Source organism: Myotis yumanensis, unplaced genomic scaffold (genome assembly GCF_028538775.1).
Source record: "Myotis yumanensis isolate MYYU_CA2020_CCGP unplaced genomic scaffold, mMyoYum1.0.hap1 SCAF_2, whole genome shotgun sequence".
Lineage (NCBI taxonomy): Eukaryota > Metazoa > Chordata > Mammalia > Chiroptera > Vespertilionidae > Myotis > Myotis yumanensis.
Window position 1 is genome coordinate 217292377 of NW_027223753.1, and position 22573 is coordinate 217314949.

At 52.5% G+C, this 22573-nt stretch overlaps 2 pseudogenes; one reads left to right on the forward strand and one right to left on the reverse strand.

The window, feature by feature from the left end:
* Positions 1-229: 229 nt before the first annotated feature.
* On the reverse strand, positions 230-1675 carry LOC139002737 (F-box only protein 31 pseudogene; annotated as a pseudogene).
* A 1868-nt stretch (positions 1676-3543) lies between these two features.
* Positions 3544-4668, forward strand: LOC139002369 (speckle-type POZ protein pseudogene; annotated as a pseudogene).
* Positions 4669-22573: the final 17905 nt, after the last annotated feature.

The window sequence follows — 22573 nt, forward strand, 5'->3', positions numbered from 1 at the left end:
TTGCTGGCCCTTACCCAGCGTGGCCCTGGTCTGGGTTTGGGCAGGAGGCAAACGACTGATGTGTTTCTCTCACATCGATGACTTCTGTCTTTCCCTCTCTCCCCCACTCTCTCCAAACAACAACGGGAAAATATCCTCGGGTGAGGGTCACAAACACAAACCAAGGTGGCACCCTGGTCAGAAGGCCACATCTTCCAAGTGCGTGCCAGCTGCTCCTCCCAGGGGGTCCCTACTGAATGTGGGAGAGCATCTCCAGGAAGGCCTGCGGGGACGGTGCCTGCGCGTTCTGGAAGGTGTTCTGGACTCTGCTGAACAGGAAGAATTGTTCTTCCTTCAGGAAGATGTACCCGAAGTGGTTCTCTTCGAACAGGACGAAGACTCCAGGGCAGCGCCAGTGGGGAGGCAAGGGATGTATGATATTGAGGGTCATGCCATAGAAACACATCCTGCAGGTTTGGGGGTAGTTCTGGTCCATTGAGCGGATGCCCACAGGCAGAACAAAGGGGACAGGCTGCTCCTCCAAAGCTGCAGCCCCGGACTCCCCGACGCTGGGCTGGGCAGGGTTCTGCCAGCCATGGCCCTCGCTTTCCTCAGTCCCGTCTTCTTGCTGCAGCTCCTCCCGGAACACCTGCTCGTCCATCTCCTGGACCACGCGGGAGAACTCGTTGTTGTCCCAGAAGATTTCGCCACCTCGCATCTTGATGCGCCGCATGAGGTGGATCTGTAACGGCCCGTAGAGAGATCTTCCCCTGATCTCCGTGACCCTGGCATATTTCCCTTTGAAGCTGAGCATGACAATCTGTACCTCGCGGTCATGGTAGTTGACCTGGAAGAGGCCTGGGCTGATGAGGTCGTCCGGGTGGCTGGGCGGGAGGTAGAGGCAGCTGTAGGTCAGGCAGTGATAGGGCAGTCTGTCCTCCTGCACCAGCACCCGCCCCCGTTCTCCCCTGAGCGGCGTTGGTGAGTCCCGTGGGTGGTCTCTCTTGATCCACTGGATGCTGAACCTGTCCTTCTGAACCTGCAAGTGGCGGCGGTGGGACAAGCTGTAGAAGCCGTCCATGCACTCTACCGCGGCTGATTTCCTCTCCGTCAGGCGAATTCTAAACGAGGGCTCGGATTGCATTGGGCCATCCCCATGGGTGTGAAGGGAAGGGTTGTACGTCCAACCAGTAATGCCTAAGCCATCCACCACTACATTCAGCAGTGTTCCATAGCTATAATCTAGCTTCCACAAACCGAAAATGTTTCTGTATGGAAACATCTTCGCATAGACTTCTCGATAAGACATACGGAACCTCTTCATGTCCTGCAAGTTTTCACGAAGGCCGTACTCCTCCCGGCAGCGCCGTCTCCAGATGCTGTCCGTGTACAGGATGTGGTGGAATTTGGTGCAGACCTGGGCCAGACTGGCCAGGTCGGTGCCCAGGAGCGAGGCGAAGACCTCCACCAGCATCTCCACAGGCAGGTCCAGCAGCGAGCAGTGCGGGGGCGGCCTGGGTCTCCCGATTCCTCCACTCCCCGCCCAGCACTGCGCAGGGGCGTCCGCCTCCAGGGGATTTTCTGCCGGGGCCGGCTTGCCCTCGGCCGCTGCCTTCTCAGCTGGGCCCTGGGGTTCCTGAGGACACCAACATCCCCGCGAAGAGCCCAAGCCGCACAGGCAAGCGCACTCCTCCATGCCTCCTCGCTTACCAGCCACCACAGAGTGGGCTGCTGCCCCTCCCCAGGCTTTTAAACTGGCTGGGTCCGCCCTAGAGTCCAGCCACGCCCTCCAGGGCCTAGCCACGCCCCCTCAGAGAGGAGGCAATTGTAGGACTTTAAACCCATACCCATTAACACTCACCTCCCTTTCCCAGTGGCCCCTCCCTGTCCTCCCGCCCTAACTCCAGGAAGTCACTAATCTGTATTTCTGTAGTGAGACACCTCCAGGGGTATGCCTATGGGGTGTGGGGGGCGGGACATTTCACAGAAATGCAGTAAAAAAGAATAACACAACTGTGGTACACCTACACAGCGGAATACTACGCTGCGGTAAAAAACGAAGGAATTCTTGCCATTTGCAACAGCATGGATGGAACCGGAGAGCATTATGCTAAGTGATATCAGCCAGTCAGAGAAAGATAAATACCACATGGTCTCACTCATTTGTGGAATATAGAGAACAACATTGACTGATGAACAGGGACAGATCCAAAGACAAAGAAACAGTGATCAGACTATCAATCCCCAGAGGGAAAGTAGGGGAGGGTGGGGGTAAGGGGAATGATCAATCAAAGGACTTGCATATAAGCCAAACCAATGGACATGGACAACAGGTGGATGAGACCATGAGTGGCAGGGCAGGGGGGTGGGGTAGGTTGGGGGTTACTGTGGGGAAGAGGACACATTTGTAATACCTTACAGAGATTTAGACAAGACAACTTCATCGGTTGGAAGCGGGCCCATCCTTGCTGCTTGACACAGTCGTTGCATGGATGAAACATCTGCACAGCATGGTTCAAGGGACCTGGCATATATGGCATAGTGTTCTTAATAAGTTCACTTCCCTTCTTAGTGCTATGTGTTTTAACCTCTCTGAGAAAGGTTGTTTCCCCAGGTGGGAATTTTTCCCTGGAGTTAGGGAAAAATTAACAGGAGTCAGGAAGGGAATAAATCAGTAACACCCCTTAACTAAGTGCCAGGCGGGTAGTTAATCACCTCAACTACGAACAATCACGCTTAAGCTACATAATCTTTACTTTGGATAATCTCCTTCAGTTACTTCCTTGTAACTGAACAGAACAATAGAGTAGTGATCTTGGAATGGAGATAACAAACGCCCTAACCATTGGAATAGAATGGATAGGATTAAAATCAAATGGTATTGTCGTAAATGTTTCTCTCCACATCCTGCGTGGTTCAGGGTTCAATATCTGTAAGAGGAGCTGCACACAAATGAAATAGAAAAGACAAGAGATAATTTGGAAATATTGGGGTACCAGGCGGGTAAGTCCAACTCAAGAGGAAGGACTTCCACCCATGCTCAGTCTGCACCGACCTTTTATAGACATAGGTAAGCAAGGCAGTGGTTACCATGGTTACAGTTCTTGTGAGTTTCACCTGTTTTGATCATGTTTACACTCCCTGCACTTCCCTCAGCCCATTAGCTTCCCAGGTAAGATCTGGGGAGTGTTATAAGGTCAAGCCTAATTATGCTAAGAGGACTGAGCCCTTTAAGCTGGGACTTGTTTGTGACTCTGCCAGCAGGTCAGTCCGAGGCTCAACCCTATAATAGTTTCCCACAGGTATCAATACAGATGTAACAGGAGAATAAAGAGAGAACCTAGCTAGAGAACCTGGCTAGAGACACTGGCTGTGCTGATCATCTGAACGCTGTCTCCGTGTCATTCCTTCTTCGCCAGTGCTGTCCACACTGTTGGGAACCCCTGGGCCTGCTGGGGCTGGACCCAACATTCATCTTCCCACTACTGACATAATGTGGGTGAAAAGAGAACAGAAATCTTTGTCCTCTGACTTTGGAAAGCTTGTTGAACCTTCAAACTTGCAATGTCAAGGGATCCATGTCCGCCACCTCCAGCAGAAATGTCCAGTGGCCCTGTAGCAGAGAGCTGGTGCCACACTGAGATCACGGTAGTGAAATTCTCCCACATGTGGACCATCGGTAACTTTAGCTTTTGCTGGCAGGAAGTGGGTGACGTCATTCAAAGTACAACCTTTTCATCAGAAGCCATTGATCAACTGACATGGCGTTTGAGGGTATACCCAAAAAGGCTAGATGAAGAAAGCAAAGATTACCTGTCACTTTACCTGTTTCTGGTCAGTTCTCCAAAGTGTATTTTTTTGGCAAAATTCAAACTCTCCATCCTGAATGATAAGGGAGAAGAAATCAAATCTTTGGAGAGTCACCAGGCATATAGCTGTGTACAAGGCAAAGCCTGGGGATTCAAGAAATTCATCTGTAGAGATGTTCTTTTGGATGAAGACAATAGTCTTCTCCCTGATGACAAGCTGACCCTCTTCTGTGAGGTGAGTGTGGCACAAGATTCCTTCACCGTTTCTGGCCAGAGTACCACGAAGATGGTGACGGTTCCTGAGTGCCAGGTGGCCCATGCGCCAGGAGGACTTTGGGAAAATTCCTGGTTCACAGACTGTTGTTTCTGTGTTTCTGGCCAGGAACTCCAGGCTCACAAAGCTATCTTAGCAGCTCATCCCACAGTGTTTAGGGCCATGTTTGCACATGCAATGGAGGAGAGCAACAGGAGTCGGGTTGAAATCATTGACATGCAGCCTGGAGTTCTTAAGGAAATGATGTGCTTCATTTACAAGGGGAAGGCTCTGTACCCGGACAAAGTGGCTGATGGTTTGCTGGCAGCTGCTGACAAGTATGTCCTGGAGCTTTTGAAGGTCATGTGTGAGGAAGCCCTCAGCAGACACATCTCTGAGGAGGATGCTGCAGAAATGCTCACCTTGGCTGAACTCCACAGCGCAGATCAAGTGAAACCTCAGGCAGTGGACTTCATCAACTCTCACACTGAGGATGTCTTGGAGACTGAGGGGTGGCAGGCCATGGTGGGGTCCCATCCCCACTTGGTGGCTGAGATGTACCGCTCTCTGGCTTCAGCACAGGGCACCTGTCTGGGACCCCCACACAAGCGCCTGAAGCGGTCCTGAGATCCTGCCTGTTGTAAGACCCCTTTGATTTTCCAGAAGCGGAAGTCACTGTTGCTGCCATCTGGTAGACAGCCCAATCTGGGGAGTTTCCATCTGCTGTCGGGGGAAGGCTGCATCTCGGCCCAAGATTTTAGGTTCATTATTTTCCTTAAAGAAATCACATTTTCGAATGCATCTTTATTGATTTCAGAGAGGAAGGGGTTGGGAGAGAGGGAGAAACATCAACAATGAGAGTGACTCTTCCGTAAACTGACTCCCGCATGCACCCTACTGGCGATCAAACCCACCACCAAGGCATCTGCCCTGACCACCAATGGATCCTAGATTGACACACAATGACCGAGCAACACTGGCCAGGCTAAGGATATGTTCTTCCATAGGTTTTTAGAGGGAGTGCCAAGGAGGGAAGGAAAGCAGAGACTGAGACTCTGAGAAAGAGAAAGAGATGCAATGCCCAGACAGATGCATTGCGAGGGATGGAAACTGCAACCCAGTTATGCACCTTGAGTGGAATCAAACCCCTGGCCCTTCGGGTCAGAGCCAAAGCTCTAAACACTGAGACACCGACCAGGGTGAGATGAGTCTTCCATTGGGCCATAAACATCTACATTTAGAAAAATGTTCCAAAGTCTGTCTTTAGGGATTTGCTTGTTCTGCAGATGTTGCGGTCATCTCTGCACTTTGTTAGCTATAAAAACCAACACTGCTCTTGCTGTCATGACCTCATAATAAACTAACATCTTGAAAGACCAATTTTTGCCTCAGGACTCTCTTTGCAATGCGTCCACCTGATTTCTTTTTCTTTTTGCAGCGACTATCACTTTGCAGGCAGGAAGGACTCATAGTCTTGTCTTCCTACCTGCATGTTTGATAAACCTTTGTGTGGGATGTGGTCCTCAGGTGCACATGTTGTCTCTGCTGTATCTGAGTGTTGTCATGACTGGGGTGCTCAGACTTCTACATCTGGGAGACATGACTGGGAGATAGAAGTGGCAGATGAAAGGGCCGGCGGGGCACGTGGCCCCGCAGGCATCCGGCAGGGAGGATGACGGGCAGCCATGGCCGAGGCAGCGCCTGACCAGATAGGCGCAGGCCCGCAGACGCCCAGAAGGACCCGGGCCGCCCTCCTCGGCCTCCGAGTCACTTTCGGGCCGAGCAGCGGGCGACCCAAGGGCCAGGCGGGGTGGTGGGCGGCCCGCCTCCTGGTGACGCCCACGGCGGCAGGCCTTGCATGGGAGCCGAGTGGCCGGCTTCCCATCCATTAAGGGACCTCCATTTTGTATGGAACCATGTGCTCAGCGAAGGCTCCTTCCCCCTCGGAAGGAGCCTCTGCTAGCCACACCCACCATTTCTCTGGACTAACCAATGGTAATCAAGGGAAGTGCACGCCATCGCTATGACCACATCCTGTGTAATGGGTCACCAGCTCACACCTGGCCAATCGGCGGGGGGCACAGCCCCCTCTCCCGCCCCTACTCCAACCCTCTATGAAACCCCTGGTTCGAGCAGACTGCTCTCTTTTTGCCACCTGCTGCTGCGTCAGTAAGGAAGGTAGAGGAGCTAAGCCCGGGCTTAAAATAAAAGACTCTTTGCTTTTGCATCGGACTGGCTGGCTCCCTGGTGGCTTCTTGGGAAACTTGAAATCTGGGCATAACAGCAGACACTGGAATTGGGCTGCTGGCGTCTGTAGTGATGATTGGAAAGAGGAATAGGAATGTCTGGAAGGGACTCTTTCTTCTTGGCTGTGCTAAAACCCACATCCCCTACAATGTCTTCACCACCTCCCCACCTTTACTGCAATATGTGCCCTAACCTATTGGCTGAGTACGGGCGTTCCTGGATTTTTTAAAAAAAATATATTTTATTAATTTTTTACAGAGAGGAAGGGAGAGATAGAGAGTTAGAAACATCGACCAGCTGCCTCCTGCACATTTCCTACTGGGGATGTGCCCGCAACCCAGGTACATGCCCTTGACCGGACTCGAACCCGGGACCTTTCAGTCCGCAGGCCGACGCTCTATCCACTGAGCCAAACCGGTTTTGGCCATTCCTGGATTTTGAAGGTGGAAATGCGACCTTTATAAATGTAGTTCAAAGTTCCTTATATGTAGAATCTCTTGCTGCTCTTTCTCTCTCTGTCTCAGGCCTACCTTTTGCTTTAGTCACTTTTGACTGGAAATAGATTAGGAATCATTCTACATGCCAGGGAACTGTCGGATCTAAGAAAGGCATTTTCCTAATTTAGTATCAATTAAGACACATATGTTATCTTTTTTTGTTTTTAGTTTTTTTATGTCATCAAAATCCATTCACTGTACTATTAGATATGATGATAATTTTAAAAACGTAAATATCGGTTTGTGCTTTACTCTGTTTGGGGAAATCTTCACACATGATGCGTGGCATAGAATGCGTTCTCTGGATTGTGCTTTATTTCTAAACTCTCTTCAGAGTTTATGAAGCTTTGGTATAATCTCAAAAATATGCTCGTTTTCAACGATGGAAAGACCCAATGTTGTTCTTGTAGCCATTTTTCTATCATCTATTTCCAAAAGGGAGTGAAAAGAAGAAGAGCTAGGATGCCCCCATGTTGTGATTGTGAAAGATGTTGTGTTTCATCAGTTTGTTTCACACACAGTGACTGTTCTGGATGGAACTGTGGTGGAGTCAGAAAGTTCGTCAATGAACCAGCACTGGTTTCTGCTTCTAAAAGTTCTGTTCAGGATGGGCAAAGGCCTGTAGCAAGTGGTGTCAAGAGGCGCAGGAGAGCATGTGTATTTGTAGTCCAGGTGGTTGGGAACGGTTTGAAATGGCCACTTGAAAAAGTGAATGGAAGCAATAGCTGGTGTTTCTCAATGATAGAGCATGAGGTTGCCAGAAGAAGTCCTCAGCACTCTGTAGGTAAAGCCGACCCCAAGGAACATACTAGTCAGGGAGGGTGCTCACTCAGTGCAGCAGTGTCTGGCGAATCCTTTGTCAGTGATGGGAGGGAAGTGGTGCAGACACAGAGCCTTGATCTCATTTGGTCCAGGGATGGCATGATGGCTGCCGTGGCAGCGTCGCTGAAATGGTGGGTGTAGTTTTTGGTCACGGTCCCATGGCTTTAGCTGCAAGGTCAGCAGCAGGGCCAGAGGCACAAGGTGTTGGTAGAATGTCCCAGTGAAGCTTCCCTTTGATTCGCCAGAGAAATGGTCCTGAAATTTGTGAGTGAAGCCGTGTGACGGTGGAAATCCCAAGTCTGCCATTTCCCCCCTCTTTCGGGTTCTCGGATCTGCGTGTTAATGTGTAGCCAAAGGGGTTGTGACCCACAGGTTGAGAACTGCTGACTTTGAGGCAGGGAGAGGGCTAGAGAATCAGAAACATGGATGAGAGAAACATCCATCAGCTGCCTCCTGCACACCCCCTAGTGGGGATGTGCCCACAACCAAGGTACCTGCCCCTGACAGCTCAGCGGTTAGAGCACCGGCCGGGTGTGAGGTTCAGAGTGAGGTGAGCGGCACGCGTGCAAGATGTGAGGAGAGCCCCCCCAGGTGTGATGCGGGAGGTGTCACAGTGTCCTGGACGAGTGGCGGGGCCCCAGGTGAGGCCGCTCAGGGTTGGTTCCCTGTTGTTGCTGCGACTGTTATTTCTGAGGCAGGAGCCACAGCCACCCACCCCTCCGTCTGTGTAGTGTCTTGTGTGCTGAGCCTTTTTGTGTGTCCCATTCCCCAGGTGAAGTGGACGTTGTCCTAAAAATGATGTGTTTTAACTGTCAGCACATGGCCCCGTAAGTGGTATTGTGGCTGTGATCCCAGATCCGGGTGTTTGTGGGGTTTTGCTGTCTCTTCCCCATGGTCTGTGAAATGAGTGGAGATGAAAAGGGGGGGGGGGGGGAATTTGTTGATCCTTTAAGCTTGGAAGTTTGCAAAGAGTGCAGATTGAGCGTCTGGTGTGAAACTTTTCTTGACTATGAAGCAAGAGGAGCACAGGTTTTGCACTTTGCATGTTGCTGTGAAAGTGTCAATGTAAGTGAAGAATGAAGCTGTAGTTGTCCCCCATTTGTTCCTCAGATATGTCCATGGGAATACCTGTTCTTAGGAGGGGAATGTGATGTTCAGGCTGGCGACAGGAGGCTGTGGGGCACCCCCAGCTGTGCCTGTGCTATTGGTTTTTGTGCTGTTTTAAGAAATTGTGTAACCTGCCAAGTGTGCTGCAGTTTTTGAAAATATTTTCCCGCTTCCTTCCCCATTTTCTAAAACGTTTCTATTGAAAACCCCTGTGCTTTTTGCCTGAATTTCATGTCAATGATGGAACAGCATAGAAGTTTTAGTCAATGATCCCAAAGCATGCCTGGGCTGTGTATGCTGAGGAAGATGTCGCCTTAGATCATTTTCGTCCACGTGCCTCGTAAAAGAAGTTGTTTTGGGACCCGGACAAACAGTAGGTGACAGATGTATGGGAACCAGTATGGATTTTTCCCAATTGGAGAGGCGGGCGGACATCGGCGAGCCTTTGCTGTGGGTCCACCTTTCAGGAGCGTGTGATGCAGGTGAAGATCAGCACGTGGAGCGCAGCTTGGCCAGCAGGTGGAGCCAAGACCTAGCTGAAGAGGAATGTTTGTGTGTCTGTGATGGAGAGATTGGCTTGTCGTCCCTGCAGGATGTGAGGGTACGAGTGGGCACTGAGGGCAGAGGTGCCCCTTGGTAGCGGGTGTTATAAGGCGGGGGAGGGTGATCCCGTGGCTTCGTCCTTTTTGTACTGGAACTCGTATTTTTTTTCCGCTGGAATCGTAGAAAGAATTCCCGGACAGAAAGTGCTGTAGCCAGTGTGGAGCTGTGTCGAAGACCAAGTGCAGACTGCCACGTAGGGAGGGTGAACAGGGTCCCATGGGTTCCTGTCCGTATGGCCTGTCAAGGGTGCAGATCGTGGTGCCTGCTAGTCCCTCTGCTGGGTCCATATTCCCCTTGGAGTTGGTTCCTCTAGTAAGTCCTGGGCCCCAAGGTTGACCCTCCCATGGGCCTCGTGAGGTTGTCGCCCCTCGTTCCCTGTGGGCTTTCCCCTTTTCCACCATAATGAAGGGCTTCCTTGTCTTTATTTTGTAAATCTTGACCTTTGTGGGCCATTTGCATTTCCTTTGTGTTATGCCAATGCGAGTGTTGTTGCTCCCTTGTGTGATGGAGATGTGAGTGCCCCTGGCTTGGTTGTGTTGTAGAAATGTCTCTTCTCCCAGTGTGTGCCCCTGTGTGTTTTCCTTGTACCTTAATTCTCCCCAACGCCTAAGGCTGGCTCTATCCCCCCTAAAATTGCTGCTTGACTGTGACCGAGTCCCAGCTCAGCAGGTGCTAAGGAGAAAGGTGTCTTCCCATTTGTCATGTGCCCTGAGGCCCGCGGTCCCCCTGTCCATTGCGTTGTGTATTTTTTTGCTCCCCCCCAGGCAAGTGTGTTGGAACCGAGACCAGCAGTCCCCCATGTTGTGAGTGTTAGGTCAGAGAGCCCAGGATCGGATACATGCAGACATGTGACGAGATGATGGAGTCCCCCTGGCATGTCTGGAGATCAGCATGCCAGACACAGATACTGTCTTCTCCCTGCATCAACACCGACCCCCACACAGATACTGACTCCTTCCTGAATACCTGGCTGACCCCCCTGCAGCTGAAACTTCCTCAACTGAATACCTCAGCTCATGTCCCCGCCCCTCACCCAACCGCAGTATTAAAAAAGCGCCCCCGTCCCTTTGGTTGTGAGCCCACGCGCCCTGTCCTTGGGGTACGTGGGTCTCCCGGGGACGCAGAAATAAACATTTTCCTTTCGTTTCTTTTCTGATTCACTGGACTCTCTATTTCTTGTGCCGCCTCCTGAGCCACCTAACCTAACAGTGAGGAGCCGGTTTTGTGGAGGGTTCGTTTGTAGCTGGCCATGCGATTGTGTGATGTGTGAGGTCGCAGAGGCTTGGTGTGAGTCCTTAGGAAATGCTGGGATTCCCACGTGAAGAATGCGCAGCTCTTCCTGGGAGGATGGATGGTGTGGGGGGGTGAGGTCCCTCGGCCATGGGAGGAGGGAGGGTCAGTGGCCTTCTCCCCCCCACCCCCCGCTGTGCCCCTGTGTCCGAGCAGGGTTGACTTAGTTAGCCCACGGCTCCCCAGGTGTTTGAGCATCTTGGGTGAGTCCCTCTGATGGGGTGGGTGGTGGATGTAAGCTTTGTGGAATGAGTTGGTCGCTGCCATTGGAAAAGCTGGCCTCCCCCATGGCTCCCCACCCCTCCAGGATGTGGTTTGAATCCCAGAATTGAGTGTTGAGCTGGAGTCTGTGATGCCATGGAAGTGCGTTGAAGACTTTGTAGTAGGAGAAAGTGTTAGGTTAGGTGGCTCAGGAGGCGGCGCAAGAAATAGAGTCCAGTGAATCAGAAAAGAAAGGAAAGGAAAGTTTATTTCTGCCTCCCCGGGAGACCCACGTACCCCCAAAGACAGGGCACGTGGATTCACACCAACATGGAGGGGGGCGCTTTTTTTCTACTGCGGTTGGGTGAGGGGTGGGGACATGAGCTGAGGTATTCAGTTGAGGAGGCTTCAGCTGCAGGGGAGTATGTGGATTCAGGGAGAAGAAGCAGGTATCTGTGTCTGGCACGTTGACGTGTGAGAAATCCCAGATCTGTGAGAAATTCCAGAGGAAGTCCATTGTCTCATCCCATGTCTGTATGTATCTGATCCTGGGCTCTCTCCGACCTAACAGAAAGCAGATGGGATGCTTGTGGTTGTTGATTCCTGGGTGTGTCGAATGTGCCGTTTCCAGTTCGCATGAGCCACCTAGGGAAGTGTTCGCGGCGACCTCAGCAACCGAAGAGGCCGAGGCCCCCCACCCCCCACCCCCGTCAGTATGTCCTGAGAAGCCAAGGCTTGAATTGCAAAGCAGTTTCTAGTGATTGGTCCTGTCCTCGGGCCATATGTTCCCTCGGCAAAGATGCATTTGCATGTGAATGGATGCTTCTGTCGTTTTGTGTGTGAGCTGAGGTAGTTGTGAAATATCGTTGTGCCTTTGAAGTTTCATTTGTCCGTCCCCCTGAGGGCACAGCCCATGCCCAGTGGCTCGGAGCAGAACTGCCTGTATTGTTGTGCTTGTGTGAATGGTTGAGCCTGAAGCATCCTGCAGCCACCTAAAGGTATTAGGGTTAGCTGGCTCAGGAGGCGGTGCAAGAAATAAAGAGTCCAGTGAATCAGAAAAGAAACGAAAGGAAAGTTTATTCTGCGTCCCCGGGAGACCCACGTACCCCAAGGACAGGGCACGTGGGTTCACCCCAACAGGGAGGGGGGCGCTTTTTTTCTACTGCGGTTGGGTGAGGGGCGGGGACATGAGCTGAGGTATTCAGTTGAGGAAGTTTCAGCTGCAGGGGGGTCAGCCAGGTATTCAGGAAGGAGTCAGTATCTGTGTGGGGGTATGTGGATTCAGGGAGAAGAAGCCAGTATCTGTGTCTGGCACGTTGATATTTGAGAAATTCCAGGGGGAGTCCATTGTTTCATCACATGTCTGCATGTATCCGATCCTGGGCTCTCTCCGACCTAACAGTAGGCAGCAGCCAGTGTGTCCCTGTTTGCTGATGCTGTCAGCGAGAGAGAGAGGTGTTGTGTGAAGATGTGATTTTTCTGAGTGCATTTTGTCTGGTAAGCGTTTTGTCTTGTCGGGGAAGTGAGTCCCATCCGTGTGTGGCGTGTGATTTTGTCGTGCAGGCAGTGTCGTGTGGAGTTGAGTAGAAGGCATCCGTTTGCCAAGGCAAAGAGAAGAGGCCATTGGAGATTTTTCCCAGGAATGTGTTTGCAAGGCGTTGTTGTTTCCCAGTGACAGATCAGACGGAGGCCTAAAACCAGGACTACAGGCTTTGTTAGAGGAGAAGCACCTGCCGGGCTGTCTCTCGAGGGGAGAACAGCAGCACGTGCAGGGGTGGGCACGCCTTTTGAGGGGCGGAATGGGAAGGGGTGGGGGCCTTAGTGTACTCGGCGCACACTGATGGGTGGCTTACCGCATTGTCCATATAGGACAAGGGCTTAGGGTATTTGGCAGGTGTGGATTGGTGGTCCAATGTCTAGTCCATATGAGGTACCTGGTTAGTCACGCAGGTATTTCTGGGCTGCAGGTTACGTCCTGCCCCGCCCACCAGTTGGGGGAGGGGAGGATTTATCAGGCAGCGCTGGGGTTCCCTGGGGCCAAAGGTTGGTGGGGCGGTGGATGGGCCATTGTTGAGGGGATGAAGGTGGAGGTTTGTGGCTCCCTGCAGGCATGGCCATGTGGGTGTGGCTGTGGAGAGGGCAAGCGATGGTGGTGTATGGCTGGAAGTTGTGTCTGTTTGGATGTGTTTAGGTTTAAAATGGGGAAGAAGGGTGAGGTTTCAGAGGGTGCAGCACTCGCGTGGGTTGTGTGGGACGGAGCCTGTCTGGTGGGGCGAGGTGCGTGTGGGCCTGGAGAGCGGGCCGAGTGTGGTGCGTGTCTGTGAGGCCCGATGGCAGGGACGTTTGCGAGGAGCCAGGGCAGGTGAGATGGTTGGTTGTTGAGTGATGCGAGGAAGGTGAAGGTTGTGTGGTGTGTGGCCAGGACAGGCGGTGTGTGTGTCCCAGGGCCGGTGAAGGGAATCGTGTGGTCCACTCGGGGTAGGGTATGGTGAGCGGCGTCCGTTTTTGTGGGAGCCTAGATGAAGACGGGCAGGTGTCGTGGGGCAAGGGAAATGCGACCGTGTAGGAGTGAGGAGGCGTGTGTCCCAGGCGCTGCAGCTGTTCGGCAGTAGCAGGGGATGCATCGTGTTGTTTTCGCTGAGCGTGCAGGTTGTGGGTAGGGATTCCTGTGGGTGAGTGTCCCGATGAGGCAAGGGAGGCCGTGAGAGGCGCTTGTTGTCCCCCAGGTGGAGGGCTAGGTGCCGTTTTGCTGGATGGAGCCCTGGCGTTGGTGCCGTTTGTCCAGAAGTGGGTTTTGAGGTGATTGGAGTGTGGGCAGTCATTTTGCTGAAGGGCACTATTGAGCCATCCGATTGGAATGTGTCCCCTCCGGGTATGCGCGCTGAAGTCTCCGCCCCGAAAAGTTCCCGCCGAAAAGTTGCCTGCGTTGCCCATCCCGCCCAAAGTGCTTTAAAAGCCAGCGACTCCCCTTCCTGGTTTTTGTAGGCACCGTGGCTGAGCCACGCGTTGTGTGGCTGATGGGATGGAAGTTTAATGCCTGAGCCGCGTGTCGTCGTGCGTTGTTCGTGGGGCAAGCGACCCACCCGTTGTCGGCTGAGGTAAGCGGTTGAGTTGTGTGGTGATTTTGTGGTCCCGTTGGTGTGGGAGCGGGCGCATGTGTTGTTTTTGGGTGCTTCGTTGTGGAGGCAGTGGCGTTTTTGGAGTGTGGTTTTTTGGAGTGTGGTTTGCGTGGGTGGTGAGGGAGAGGTGTGTTTGGACGTGTGTGCGTGTTGGGGGGGGCGGTGTGTGGTGGAGCATGTAGGTGGGCGGTGCGTGCCATGTTGGCGTCCAAGTGTGTTTCTGAGCCGATCAGGATGCAGTCTGGCATGGGAGACTTTCCATTCGTCCTCCGTTGTGTGTGTGCAAGTGTCCTTAACATAGTCTAATTGTAAGAGCGTGTGATGATGGTTTTCTAAAAGGTCTTTTAGACCTTTTTTTTCTTTCCCCAGCTTTCCGTCCCTGTGTTCATCTCTGCCTGTGATTCCAAGATGTTCCCTGTGAGAAGGTTGCGGGAAGGCCGATGTCTCTGTTGGCTGTTGGCTGTGATGGAAGGGGCCAGGTGGGTGTCATGGCAGTGTCTTTGGTGCAGTAGGTTCTGATGGGGGAAGGAGGAAGGAAGGGAGGGAGGGAGGGAGGGAGGGAGGGAGGGGAGCAGAGAAAGAAAGATGGACGTGAGAGATTGCTTAATTGTCATTGTGAATTTTCTAGAGTTGTATTGAGTGTTGCATGTGTTTGTTTTTCATGGTTTTTGGTGGGAGCCCTTGGGCGGATGCAGGTCGTGTGTGTTTGTGTGAGTGTGTGTGGGGTCCTCTTGGCACGGTGGGTGCGGGGAAGATGGGTGTTGGTCCGTGCGTGCCGTGATCCTTGGTCCTGTGGGATGTTGATGGTCGTGGTCTGGTGCCATGGTTTGCACAGGACTCGTCTGGGCAGCTGTTGGAGGGAGCCGTGGCGGAGCGGTGGAGGCGGTGGTGAGTTGTGACAGCCCCGTGCCGGGTGTCGTGCAAGCGTGTGAGGGTGTCCCCTCCTTGCCTCCCGAACAACCGTGTGTGTGGTGTGGTTTGGGTTCCTTCCCAGTGTGTGTGGTGAAGGGTCTTGATGAAATGTTTGTTGAAATGTTTGTTGGTTCTTTTTTTTCAGGGAAGTCACGTATGGAAGATGGACGTTCCGGTGCGGCCATCCATGCGAGGTCGTAGTCGTTTGGAGCTTTGGTGTGCGGTGACCGAGCGTGTCCTTGGGTGGATGCCTTTGTGTTGTGAACAGGTGAGAAGGTGTTGTGCTTGAGAAGGGTGAGCGTCGGTTGAGGTGACAGGAGGTTCCGAGAGCAGGAGCGTTGGCTGAGGTGGCCATGTCGTGTTGTCGAGGAGTCGAGCGCCACGGTCTTGTTGTGGGGCCACCTTTGGGACAATAAGACCACCGGCTCTGATGAGGTCTTGAAGAGCAAGCGAGGATTCCTTGAGCTGGCAGCGACTCTAGTGACAGCACCCTGCCCAAGCAGAGGCTGCACTGCAGTACTGACTCTAGGCGTCGTATTTTACCAGCCAATTGTATGGAGGCCCAGAGAAAAATGTGTCTTTGAAGTTGTGGGCCTCCACTACGGAGGAAACGGTTTGTGTATCCTTTTTGCAGTCCTTTGTGTCCCCCATTTGGAATGAGCCTTTCGGGCCTTCCGGAGAAAGAAGGCCCGTGTGGTGGGAAGGGGCCAGGAGAGCCTATATGAAGGCCTGGCCTGATGGGAGTCTCTTCCTATGTATGCGTTTTAGGAACCTACAGCACAGCACGAGCCGTCTGCCAAAGCGCCAGAGAGGCAGCCCAACGCAGCCTAGTCCGTTTGGAAGGATTTTCCCGAGCGAGGCTCCGAAAGAGTGACAGGTGAGCTCATGAGGATGTGTTCTGTGCCTTTCCGAGAAAGGCTGCGTCCTGTAGCATTGTTGAGTGATTCTCATTCTGTGTACGTGTTTGTGGATGTGCTTGTGTCCCATGTGGATGCGGTCAAGTATTCCCGTTCCTTCTTGTAGGTGAAAAGGAAGCAGGTACGTGTTTGTGTTGGATGTGCCAGAGCAGGAGGTTTCGATGGCGGCCTGTTTGTAGTGTGTGCCGGTTGTGCCTTGCGTGCGGTACCGCATGGGATCCCGTGTGTGGAGCGTTGTAGAGGATGGAGAGGGTGGGGCACGGAGGACCCTGTCTTGCCTGCAAGTTTTGCCATATGCTGTGAAAGTCGGAATCCTGGACGTTGGCTTTGTGTGTGTTGAGTTGGACAGATCGATAGGATTCGTGTGTGTGATATTTCCTGTGTTGGCACTGATGTTGTGTGACATGGTGCAGTCATGTAGTATTTGTGAAGAAGACTGGCATGGTGTCCTTGGATACCTTCGGGTCTTCTCTGTTGAGCTGGTTCCTGGGGGCGACGGTGTGTGTTTTGATCTTTGCCGAGTGTGGTCCAGCCTCAGAGTGTGTCATCTACCTCCCATGTGAGTGTGGGTTCCTCGATCGCTGGCAGGTCCTGCGTTCCCGTGTGTTAGGCCTCGGCGGTGTTTTGTGTCCTTTGTTCCCTGGGCCCTGACAGGTGTAGGAAGGGCAAGGAAGTTTCAGGTGGGAAAGGAATGTTGAAGGACCATGCAGGCTGTGAAAGGCCTTTGGGGAAGCAGGCTTGGGCAGGGCCCTGGCCAGGAAGGGTCTGTGAGTGTGTTTTCCGCAGCATCCTTGTTTCTTGTGGAGCGGTGGGTGGTGTTGGAGGGCAGGATTCCCACGTTGGAGCGAGAGCCAGTGTGCTATGAAGGGAGCGTCAGGCCATGTGAAGAGCGTGTTTTGTGCTTGGAGGTAGGGGAGTCACGTGAGATCATTTCTGTTGCTTGTGTCAGGAATGTGTATTTTCTCCTTGTCATGCAATGTATTTGTGAAGTTTTCTGGCGGAGCGGGCTATGCACATGGGTTCCTTGTCTATTCAGTGTTCTTCAGCATTTTCTTTTCTATTTAAGAAGACAAAGTGCCTTTTTGAGTGTCCTACAAGCTGTCCATGCAGGTTTTTTGCAGAGCATGCCTTTTTTGTGCGGTTTCTTTGGAGGGGTGCCTGCCTGTCCTCCCTCTGTGTCGTGTGAAGGGTGTGCCGTCCGTGACCGGTCCCCCGTGAAAGCTGCAGCGGCGGTGGAGCTCCCAGGCTTTTGGGGGTGTGTGACGGACAGCGACGACTGCCTTTTTTAAGTGTCTGGGGGATGTTCCCGAAGGACAGAATGTGGAAGGATGTTGAGGTTCTTGTTGAGATGGCTTTCTTTTTTTTTTTTTTTTAAATATATTTTTATTGATTTTTTACAGAGAGGAAGGGAGAGAGATAGATAGTTAGAAACATCGATGGGAGAGAAACATCGACCAGCTGCCTCCTGCACATCTCCCACGGGGGATGTGCCCGCAACCCAGGTACATGCCCTTGACCGGAATCGAACCCGGGACCTTTCAGTCCGCAGGCCGACGCTCTATCCACTGAGCCAAACTGGTTTTGGCGAGATGGCTTTCTTTTGCCATGGTTTTTTCTGCCACACATCCATGCACATCGTTTCTCAAGATGCATAGTGTGTGTGCTAAGTGGGTCCTGACTTTGAAAGAGGGGACTGTCCATGGAAAAGCAGGGAGGGTGAGAGGCTGAATGGAACGGTCTGATGTTGGTGATCTGTACGTATCATGGCAGGTTTTTCCATGAAAGTCCATTTTCCGGATTGTGTTACAGAGAGGAATGGAGAGGAAGAGGTGTGGGATGCAGAGGTGGAACCATGGATCCTCTACCTCCTTCACAGGCGGAACTGGTGACAGCCGTGCCTACCTGAAAGGTACCCATGTTTGGCTGTTATGGAAGTTGGGGTATTGGATGGCGCATGCTGATCCAGTGATGCAAAGCGGTGTGTTGCCATGGCAGTGTTTGAAGTGGCACGGGCATGTTTTTGAACTGGAGTGATGTAGAGATGAAGTCCATGTGGGTTGTTTTTGGGAGTGGTAAGTCAGCCAAGGGTGTGTGTGACTTTTTAAAGGATGGATGAGCATTGCCCTTTGTCTCAGCCGAGAGAAACTGGAGAGAATGAATATGGGTCTGATGGATGAGTGTGTCACGGAGGGAGGCTTTCCTGGGTCATGGCATGAAGATGTTTTTTCCCTGTCCACTGTTATTCCTTGTGGATCGTGGTAGCCTGCGGTGCGAAGAGCCTTGTGTTTGAAACAGGTGCCGTGCCCATCCCTATCCTGTAGGTGTGATCTGTGTGCCCGTGTGTGTCTCATGCAGGAGAGGAGGGAAGATCCTCCGTAGGTGTGGGTTTCTTCCATGGACCCGTTTTTCCCCTCTGTTGCCCTTGTGTTGTGCTGTCCAGGTGCCCGGGAAGCCATTGTCCTGAGCTTTGAAAGGAAAGATAGATGCTTGTCTGATATGTGCACGGTTGTATTTTTTAAAGAATTGTTATTTTTTCCACACGAGAAAAAGAAGTCCTCGTGAGTGCCTTGCAGGTGTGGTTTTGGATTGTGAGGCGTTCCCATTGTGTAGGAATCCGTGTGAGCGGTGGCTTCCACACATTGTTTTTGTCAGATTTGTGTTCTTTTGAGCCTGCTTTGTGTTTATTTTAGGGTTGTCTGCCTGCCTTTTTCCTGTTTGTTCTTCCCTGTTCCAATCTGTGTCAGGGACATCCATGGGAGTTTTGCGTGTCTGTGCCCCAGCTTCTGTGGATTGTGTTTCCCCCGGCACCGTAGAGGAGTGGCGTGTTTTGTTCCTGTTCGTGGGTGTACATGCCACCCTTGGAAAGTGTGTTGTTGGAGCCATGCACGGCCTCCCACAGAGGGTCCGTCTGTGCAGTTGTGTGTGGTTGTAGGCACCCGCAGGGAAGCCTGTTGTTTGTTCTCGCAGGATCGTCAGGGAAGGGCAGCGTGTTTTTGTCATCCTGCAGAAAACATGGAAATAGAAGACACCCTGTCTTTGTTGCCTGGGTTCCTTTCTTGCTGTCGTGGTGTGTAGGTGTTGGACCTGGAGCTCCACCGAGAGGTGGATCCAGAGGAGCTATGGATAGCATGAATGTTGAATAGAATACCCATGGTTGGAAAGGTTGTGGTTTGGAGATCCAGTATTCTTGTTGTGTTTGTGAGTAGAGAAGGACATGCCTCGGTTGGGCCTGGAATCTCTGAGGAGATGGATGATGCAGGATCTGTAGGAGATGGCACCTCAGCAGGCAGCCATCCTGTGCAGATGGGTGGTGGGGATGGGGGGGTTGTTGCCCCTGTCAGGGAAACCTTGCCGAGACTGACATTTCGGCTGATAGGTTTGTGCTTTTCCAAATTGGGTTGCTTAGCCTTGAAAAGCCATTGTCCCTGCCACCGGTGCAGTGTAGGCATCTGTGAAGCGTGCCACATCATTGTCGTCAGTGAAGTCTCAGTTCCTAAGGGTTCCCCTTCCTGCAGAAGAGGTCCTTCCTTGCTGCATGGAGGATCTTAAAGCAGGTTTAAGTGTTTTAGTTCATGTTGAAGTCTATGGTAGTGATATTTGGTCACCTGTAGGCCTATAGAGTAGGGTATATCCCAGGTCTGTATTTGTTTGGAGTCTTATGAAGTCTATGTATTGGGTGGGTGAGTGGGTGGTTGAGTGAGTGATTGAGTGAGTGGTTGGGTGGGTGGGTTGCTGGCTTGGGCAGGGGTAAGGAATGGGTTTTCTGTGGCTTAAGTTCTGTTCACATGCCGTGTATGGATTCTACTAATAGACATTTTTCTTTTCTAGGTCTGTGTGCCTTTCCTGGTGGCCATGTCGATATGACTGAGGGAGGTTGCTGTTCTGGAGGGATCTGTGCCTTGTTTTGGAGGGGCCGGCGACCCTGCCCTCACCTGGCCAGCATGGAGTGACATGTGCTGTGCTTGTGATGCCCCAGGGTCCCCTCATGGTGTGGCTTCTTAGAGAAGCGAAGATGTACCTGTGTGTGCTCACTGCCATGTATCTGTTGCTTGTGCCCATGGGGAGCTGATGTGTCTCCCATAGGACCTGTGACCACTGTGTTGTTTGTGAGGGAATTGTTTGGTTTCCTACGTTCATGTCCATATGAGTGTGTATACACACACAGACACAGATAAACACAGACACACAGACACACACACACACACAGTGTATTGGTTGGGTGGGCTTTGAGGATCATTGAGGTTTTATTTCAAGGGTAGAAGAGGGAGACCTAGAAGACACAGACTGGGAGAGTATTGTCTGGGGCCCGTGGAGTTGTTTCCTTATAGCATTTCTTTGCAAGTGTGAATCCTGAGTCCCCATGGAGGGGTTGGTTGGCTCCCAGTGTATGTTGCTGTTTCTGAGACCTTGAATTCGTAAGCAGCACACTTTTCCCTGCAGCCCATCTCTTCTGAGGTACTCCATATTGTGTGCCCATCGTCCATTTTTCAGACCTATGTCATACACCTCATTGAATGGTGTGCCTTAGGTGCAGTGGGCTGAACGTGTCTTTGCTGTGTGAAAGATCCATATACCCGTGACCCTGTGTGAAGGTGGGTCTGTTCTGTTGCCCTCCCTCACATGTTTCTTGGAAGTGAAGAACCAAGGGCAAGCCTCCTTGGAGTCATTGATGGATGATCTCAAGGTGGTTGGCATGGTTTGTTGGAAGCTGTTGATATGAGCAGCCTCCTGTCTTGTGTCCCACCAGGTGCTCCTCTTGTGCACATAGGTTGGTCCATGGAGTGTTGTCCCCTGCCCATGTTTCTGTAGAAGTAGCAAGTAGGTACGCGTGCACATTCCTCTTCTGACAAGGGTGGGTTAGCCTTTACAGGGGTAGTGGGATCTTCCCTTGTGCCTAGTCATTGCATGAATGCCTGTGAAAGTGGCCCCCCACAGCGTGTCCAGTGAACTGGTTTGCCAAAATAGCTCGTGGAGCACCCACCTGCTGATGCTTCTTATTGTGCATCAATGAATGCATTGTATAGTCCGGTGTCCAAATACCACTTGGCTCAGTTCCTCATTGCAATTTGTTGTTCACCTGGGCCACATGTGGTCCTTTACTCTTCCAACATTTGTCCTTCCCCCCCTCCCCCGCCCCATTGTAGCCCGTTTGGTCTCTGTATGTTTTCTCCAGGTTGTGTCCAAAGGCAATGTGTAGCTGGGAGTCCCAGTGTAGGCCACTTTTCCCATTGTGCCCCCCCCCCCTCCCCAAAGCAAAACTTAGTTCCTCCTTTTTTTTTACCGGTTATGTGCCCGTCTTCTTGCCCTGCTGCCAGATGAGCATTAGTCCTTTTTCTGATCCCGGTTTAAGGGGTGGATGGGTTGCTGTTAAGCCAGTTGCAGTTGAGGAAAGCCTGTGAAGGAAGGCTCAGGGCCGAGGTGCCAGGTGCCAGGTGCCAGGTGCCAGGTGCCCGGTGCCCGCCCCACCCGCCTCGAAACCCTGATGTTCCATAACCACTGGTCATCCTGTAGCTTATTGGCGGCACAGGGTGGTTTTGCTTTCTGGAGTGTCCATCCACAGCCCGCCCCCCCCCCCCCCCCCCCTCCTGTGGCTGTGCGGCTTGAAGCAGCAGCCAGAGGGCCATTCTGAGTGAAGTCAGCATGTGTTTTGCGAGAAAAGCAAGGTGCGGCTCTGACGTGTCGTTCAGACCTTGCAAAGGTCGCCAGTAGCGGCACCTGTGTCCAAAAAGCCCGGCCCCGGCCAGCAAAACGTTGGTCTTCCATCCACTCCCGCAATCTCAAGAGTCGCTATCGGGTTCCTGGTTCCAGCATTCCCCCCCCCCCCCCCTGCAAACTCTGGGGCCATCATTCTGGCGCCGCCCACTGCCCACCCTCCAACCATCAAAACGCGCGTGGCCTTCCCTTGCCCACGCCCTGTGTATGCAACCATAGGTTAAGGCCACCAGTCAGGTGCGCATTCGCGGGAAATAAAAAAGGCATGCAATAGTGCACGTCAGGGTCCTTTATGCCTATGGCCAGCTGAGTCCTGCCGCTGGATTCACTCGTCATCACAGAAATTGGCGCTGCCGCTGAATGCTGCATGTTGCCCCACCCACAGTCTTCTCGGGGTGCTTATTCCATTTTGAGCTGCCGGCCTGGCCCTGGGGGTTTTCGTGGAGGTGAGATAAAGCTTGATGGGCCTGACTGAGCCTCCTTTCTTATCGCTTTTCCCCCCTCCCCCGCATGCGGCCCCCACCTGGATCATGTGGTGGAGCCTACTGCGAGAAGGGAGCCAACGGTTCCACCCTATGGTCATCTGTGCGTGTTCCTCTGGAGGATGCTCGTGGGTCCCTGTGAATGTGCAAGCACGAAGTCCCCTCGTGTCTATTCTCCTCGCCACCACCTCCTCCCTCAAATCCCCGCGGGATCGATGAATGCCACTGAAAGCCTCCCAACGCTGGCCGTGTTCTATGCTGTTGTCCAGCACAGGGACTACTTGTTGGCGAAGCCCCTCAACCCGCAAATCATCCCGGTTCCTCCCCTGCCCCCCCCCCCCTCCCCAATAATGTGCCGCGCCCACTCAGTGCCCTTCTTCTTTTAGGTGACAGTGTTCCTTGTGTACCTTTTTGGGTTTGCTTTGAGCCTGTACACTCCTGAAATAGATGAAGTCTACGTTGTGAAGCCTACTGAGTCTACTTCTCTGCGCCTTCACCCCTTTTCCCCCCTCCATTGGCCTTCAACTTGTGAAGTTGAGGCCAACTCCTAGGGGCAGAGTGAGTATAGCCCATGTGGCAGAGCAGCCTCTGCAAAAAGTGTAATCAAGAGACTGGATTTGTGG